The following is a 7,045-nucleotide window of genomic DNA, read 5'->3' as shown; positions in this document are numbered from 1 at the left end:
GGGGACAGTTACAAGAAAGAGAAAGTTAATTGGCATCCATGGCTAGTCTATCCTTAGAGGCAATCCAATGGAGGATGCCAGCAAAATCCTATGCATTGTATCTTAAGGAACAATGGCTATAGTTCCAAATCAATACTTTAGCACAGTGAGGCACTATGCCCTTCCAAGACTACATACAATTCATTGATCCCTGTGATCAAAGCACCTTGGAGGATAGAGCTAAAATGTCTGAGTTTTACCTACATAACCTGGCCTTGACAAATTTGAATGTGTGAGACCCTAATTCAAAACTAGGGGACTTGCAATTGATGGCCTTGGCATCATGGATGAATCATAAGGAGGTAAGGGTTGCAGAGATGAATAAAGTAATAGCAAGAGAAGAGACATAACCCCTCATGAGAAGAGCTGAGAAATCAAATCCAATCGTTGTCATCAACACCCACAAGCTGATTGCAAATGACCCTAAACTTGCACCTAGGTACCTTACTTCCCGAGAGCAAGCAATCACACACTTTGAGGAGTTGTTTAGTTTGTTAGGGGATGACAGCATGCAATCTTGCCAAAGGAGATGGAATTATTTTCCCTACAATCTAAAAATCAGAGAGTACCATTCTCCTCAGAGAATGAGAGAAGCACTAAACAAAACTCTCATGTACAATCAAGCTCTCCAAATACTCAAAGTCAATTGGATTGGCTTGAGACTCAGTCCACCACTACTCTTAAGAATGTTTGAAGGAAGGAAGATGAAGAAAGAAAGCAGTGGGAGGAGATAGAGAGGAAGGCATGCACATGAAGAGGAAACTACAACAGAAGCATGGGATGTCAAGGAAGCCACTAGAGCAATGAAAGACATGGATATATATTAAGTTTCTCAGAGGATGAGCAACACTTTCAGTAGGGGGTGATGATGAGCATCATCATTGGTTAACTATATGGACCTTAATACACCTCCTATCTTATTTAAATCAAATCTTCTCATAACTTCTTACATACTTTGATTATATTTTGCTTAATGAGATGAGTAAAAGTGAGATATAATGCCTAGTGGACAAATGTGCATTGATTGCAAGATGTTGAGAGAAAATCATGGAAATTTTGGCTAATTAAGGGCAAAAGCTTGAATGAGACAAGGAGGAGAGATTGTAGGGGATAGATCCTCCCCATTTACTCCTCACTCATTTGAATATTCCTCCATCAAACCACACTAGCTCGGAGTTACAAGAAGCCAAGTCATGAAGATCAAAAGGCAGTTAAGCTAGTGACAGTTAAATAGCCAGTTCATCTTGATTTTGGGAGCCGAGCCTCTGTAGATTTAAGGAAGTCGTTGGATACTTCCATTGTATAAATAAGGAGGCCTAGAGCCTCATTAGGATTCGAATTTTTTATGTAAAGGCACTAAGAATTTTTAGAGTTCAAGACTTGTGGAAGACATTGTTATGTAATTTTCTGATTTTGTTTATGAGAATGAGCATTTCCTTGATCCAAAACTGAGTTTACTCGGAGGGCTGAAGCTCTTGGGTTAGGGCCCAACCCTAGTAGCAAAGGCTCCTCTTCTTGTATTTGTATGCTTAGTTGATTTCATAGCTTAATGATTTAATTCTCTTTAGCATTATTTCATTGCAAGCAGTTGTGGATTTGATTAGTTTTCTTCGATTTGTGCATTGTTGTAGTAGTATCTTAGGAAGCTAAAGGAATATCCAGAGGCTATTAGTGGGTGGATCTAGCCTCACTCCTCCCTTCAGGGACCATGGTTTGAGGAAAGAACTCCTATGCAGCCCCAAAAAGACAGAATTTTGGTTTCTCATGAAATTTAGGGTTTTCTATTACTTAGGCCAGCATTTTACTAGTTTTCAAGAAAAGGATTTAATTTCCATTTCTGATGTCTTCAGCCTTTCATTAGATCTCATAAAGGTTTCACATCATTCTACAAGTTTTCCCATGCATAGGTAACTAGATAATAAAATTATGTTTTTCCTTAATTAATTAAAAAGCTTTCTTATTTAACCTGATTCATGGATAAAATGCCAGTTATTGATGCAGTGCAAGAGTTTCAGTAGTGCTGAGATATTTCATAACCAATAACCCCATCCTAACCTCATCCATCCATGGTTGTCACCTTCTTTCACTAAATCCCTCACCAAATCCATCATTCCATAAGAATACTTCTTCAAGCTTGTTGAGCAAATCCAACCATCTCACAACTTTGTTTTGAGCTCTGAAGGAGTCCTAGGCACTCCCTTGCCTCATTTCACCCACCATTCACCTTCCCTAAGCCTTACATCACCTTCCAAATCCCTCCTCTTGCTCTCGGTTGTATCTTGTAGGAATATAGGGGATCCTGTAGGAGCATAAGGACATCATGTAGGACGCATTAAGACATCTTGTAGGTTGACTTGTAGTGGCCTGTTTTGAGGATGAATTGTGGAAAAAGCCCCTAGGAAGATAGGAGAATACCCCTAGTTGCTTCCCAGTCCATCTAACCATTCACCATCATCCCTAATCCACCTACCACACCACCGAAATAAGTTAGCATTCAGATTTTCACACAAGAAAAGACAAAAAGGAAAAAAGGGTTATTTTGTTCATTTACATGCATAGCAATAGAATGTTGGGATGTTCAAATTGCATGCCTAGGATAGTAGGATTGCACATATGTTAACTTATAATTATTTAGGAGCAAAGCCTCTTAGTAGTTAGTTATATGAATGGTGTGTTTAGCATTTGATTTCAGTCTTTTGCTTAGTACAGTAGACAAGATTTCCTTTAGTGCAAATTTCCTTTTTTCTCATTGGTAATCAAGCTGCTTCTTAATAAATAGAAGTCTGGTTTGAAAAAACATAAGTGGTCTATCTCCAGCTTAGCAGTGATGAAGAGCGGACCCCTCACATCTACTTGTGTATACAACATTGTCACCTCCAAGTTTGTACAAACTGTTGGTTGATAAAGTAAAGCTGGTAGCCCCAGGAGTTGCAACATTCTTGCTAAAATACCGGTGCTCATCACCTATATCCAAATAAATGTCAATACAATGGAAAACAAGATACAAAAATGAAACTTAAGGAATTCATAAGGTAACTGAAGCTTTGCAATTCTTGAAATAATACTTACTTGAAACTTTCTTTTTAAAGGACCACTTTATAGTAAAGGGGAAAATGCTAAAAAGGTATCAAGGAAATAGTTGTAGACTTGACAATCAAAACTTGATAAGGTGTGGAAATAAGCATGTAATCAATAACTAAAATTGTCCAAAATTTCAAATTTTTGGTTGCCTGCAGTGAGTTAAATTCTTTTCAGTCCCAAGTTGATGGTAAGAAAAAACTGGGCTAGTTACTATTAGAATCTCAAATCCTAGGTGTTATATTTTTACCTTGTTTTCTCAGTAGTTGATTCTCCTTCCTCATAGCACAACTGTAACAACATATCCATGCCTCGATATATGTTTGCAGCATTGATAACAAATGAAGCTAGGCATAGAAATAGTTTTCTTTGGGAGGAGTGTTGTTGTTATGTAGATAAGTTTGTAGGGGGTGGAAGCATGCATGCATGCACCATCATTAGTTAATTTCTTGTTTTAGATTTAGAGAAGGCCCAATTATCTATGAGCAAAGTGCATGTTGCAGGGCACAGATCCCAAGAAGGTTGTACATTATTTCATTTCTAGTTCAAAGGATCAGTGCATGCATGAAGTGACTTAGTCTTCTCCAATTGAGCACACTATTTCTGGAAGCATTATCCATGCATGAGGGTGCACTCACCTAGGAGATTAGGGTTAGGTTTTAACACCATCACCTAGGGTGCATCACTAGATGTTTGTAACAACCCCCAACCACCCAACTGAGGGACATTACCCCTGAACTCTGCCTCCAATGCCATAAATTTAACATTTCTTTAGCCTCTGTGGGAAGGTAGTTCAATGTCTTCTCTAAAGCCATTTTCAACAATATTTTCCTAGGAAATACTTTGCTAGCTTTGGCACAGGAGAACCAATCACTTTCATTATGGAGCATTACCTCTCTTGAAGCATTACCTCATGGTAAAAGGATTGTTGGCTATAGTGAGTCCTTCAAAGTTTATAAGATCTACATTTTGTTAGAACAACAAGACAATAGTGAGTCAAAACATGAAATTTGATGAGAAGGCTTGGTCCTCCAAGTCTTAGGGGCATCTTGGGAAGGTTGAGGAGGGAGAGATAGTTGTTGTTCCAAATTATTCTCCACAGATTTGAGGGAAATCATATTCAGATCAACAAAGTTCCAATGAAAACACAGAGCATGCATGGCACACCCACACATTGCACAAGACACAAGAGCAAGTTGGAGCTCCAAAGACTTCTTTTCAAGTGAGTCATCCTCCTCATGAAAAACCACAAGATCTGAAAGGGAATGACTGGAAACAATGATTGAACCCAGGTGGTTGTAGAAGATGAAGCATGTGGCTAACAAGAGTAGATAGAAGTACAATGCCAGATTCATTGGATGAATATTCTGAGAAAGAGATGTTACCTCCAGCATTTGGTGAATAACCAACCTCATATTCACTTTTTGCTTTGTAATAAATACATTGAGCCAGTTCAAGGGAAATTCACTCAACTACTGCAAATCATTTACTTCACTATTTGAAGGGAACATTTCATTATTGGTTAAGGTATCTTGAGGATGGAAATTTGATGTTGGATAGCTTTGTGCATTCCAAATAGCAAGGTGATGCTAGTGCTAAGAAGAGCACTTAAAGGTTTTTTTTCAACTTGGGGTCTCAAGTATGATATCCTAAATCAGTTGGAAGCAAGCAACAATGGCATTCATGTTTTGGATCCGATGGTTTTAAGTATTGTGACAATCAAAGTTGCTCAAATCTCTACAAATCTAGTACTTCATGATCACTCTGAGCATATCGACATTTAGTACGATTACCTAGAAGATAAGTTCAAGAATGGATTAGTGGTTCTTGAGTATGTTCCCTTAAATTTTCAAGTTGTACACATTTTGACAAAGCCCCTATCAAATGGGAAGATTGATATGTTGAGGGAGATACTAGGCTTAGTCGAGAACACTTTCTCACAAAGAGCTAGTTTTACACATTTTTACCTTGTTTGCTCAGTAGTTTATTCTCCTTTCTCATAGCATGAGATTGATAGTATGTCCATACTTGGGAGCAACAAACCCTTACCATTAGATGTGAGTGGATCATTGATGGTTGATTGATTTAGGCACAACACTAGTTTACTTTGGGACAAATGTTGTTGTATAAGTTGCATGGTATAGTGAAACATAAATGCACTCATCCGAAACAAGAAATGCTAGAAACATGACCCCAAAAAAATCAAGAAACAGGGGAACATAGATATATCTATATATCTATCTACATCTATATCTATATATCTATCTACATCTATATATATATATATATATATCTATATCTATATATATATATATATAGAATACAAATACATGTTCATAAACAATTGAGCAAGTGCTAATAACCAAGGCCCAACAAAAACATGCTACAACAAATACCTACATATTAGCAAAATCATCAATATCACACTCTAACCATATTTCAATTACCTACATGGAAGTTTATTTCAATTACTGATATTGTTTAATTATATTCACATACTACAGTTAGTAGTCTAAGAAAGGCATATATCAGAAGAACGTAGCAAAGACAGGCTCAACTAATGTCTGCAGCAGAGTAAAACAAGAAGGAAATCCTAAGTACGCACTATTGAAGATGTATGTTATTGTACATCACAATTAAAATGCTCAAAAAACAAGTTATATGTGTTGAGCCTCTTACAAAATATGAACTAGACTGACAACCTAAGAAATATAATCCTCTCTTTAACCATTAGGATTTTCATATAAGGATATATATCTTGAATATACGAGTGCTCAGTCTAAGTTGTTTCTTCTTAACATACTTTTTAGTTGCATGATAGGGAGTACATATACCAGTAAGCAGAATGAATAGGACGTGAATAGCTCAATGTAGTGGAATCAACATGGAAAATGTGGACTTGGCATATTTGAACCAAAGATTCAGTTGGCATGAAATTTTCTCAACCTCTATGGTATTCTTAGATGTGACACAGGAAAACAAGTAAAAATGTACAAGCAAGTGCACATATGAAAGGGCATTAAAATTTTAGCTCTATAAATTGATTTTAGGTAGTTAACAAACATTTTTTTTATTTTTAAATGCAATGACTTTATAACATGAAAGAAGTAATAGAACATAAGTAAAATCATATCCTATAAATAGTTATAAGACCATGATCAATGAAATTTTGGGATTTTTCAAAGAATATACAAGTTACAAACTTATAGTATCACATAATGCCAACATATTATATATCCCATTTTCCTTGGAATGAACACTAACAAGTTGCAACATTTCATGACTTCCAAGATGTGATAACTTATCAAGTTATACAAACAGTGACTCTACAATCATTTGTAGCACAACTTAAAGAGGTCTCTTAATTATTCAATTGTATTTCCTTCACACACATTTACAGATAACTAAACATTGTTGCTGAAAGTCAAAGATCTTATTTTTAGCAATTGGTGAGGATTTCAACAATAGTTCAACAAGGAGAAGGAAACTAGCATTCAATAAGGACATGAAATTAGTCAATACAAAGGAAAATAATAGCCATACAACCCAACAAAGTAGACCATACATCGTCCATATGAATTTTGTACATCCATACAGATTGAAGGGTAGGATGCCTTGATTTCTGTGTAGACTAAAATTTTCAAATTTTGTTCATTTAATTAATTTCTAAGAGCAATTTTCCATTTAAGGGAGATCCTGTAAGTTCTAAAGATAATTTTTAAATGACGAACTAATCTAGAAGAGTAGGAATAAATTGTGTATTGTGAGATTGTTTTTCTCATTTTCTGCTGCATGCAAGAGTTAATAATTCCAAAAAGTAACTAAATCTTATATGTTTTCTTATATAGTTGGTTTTAGGATAATTTAACACAATTCAGGATTTTATTTAATAACTTTCTAGAGATAATAATTGTTGAGGTATAAATAA

The sequence above is a fragment of the Pinus tabuliformis genome, chromosome 5_2 (genome assembly GCF_031772625.1).
Source record: "Pinus tabuliformis cultivar Carrire ecotype Pingquan chromosome 5_2, CPIR1, whole genome shotgun sequence".
Lineage (NCBI taxonomy): Eukaryota > Viridiplantae > Streptophyta > Pinopsida > Pinales > Pinaceae > Pinus > Pinus tabuliformis.
This window is presented reverse-complemented; position numbering follows the sequence as displayed.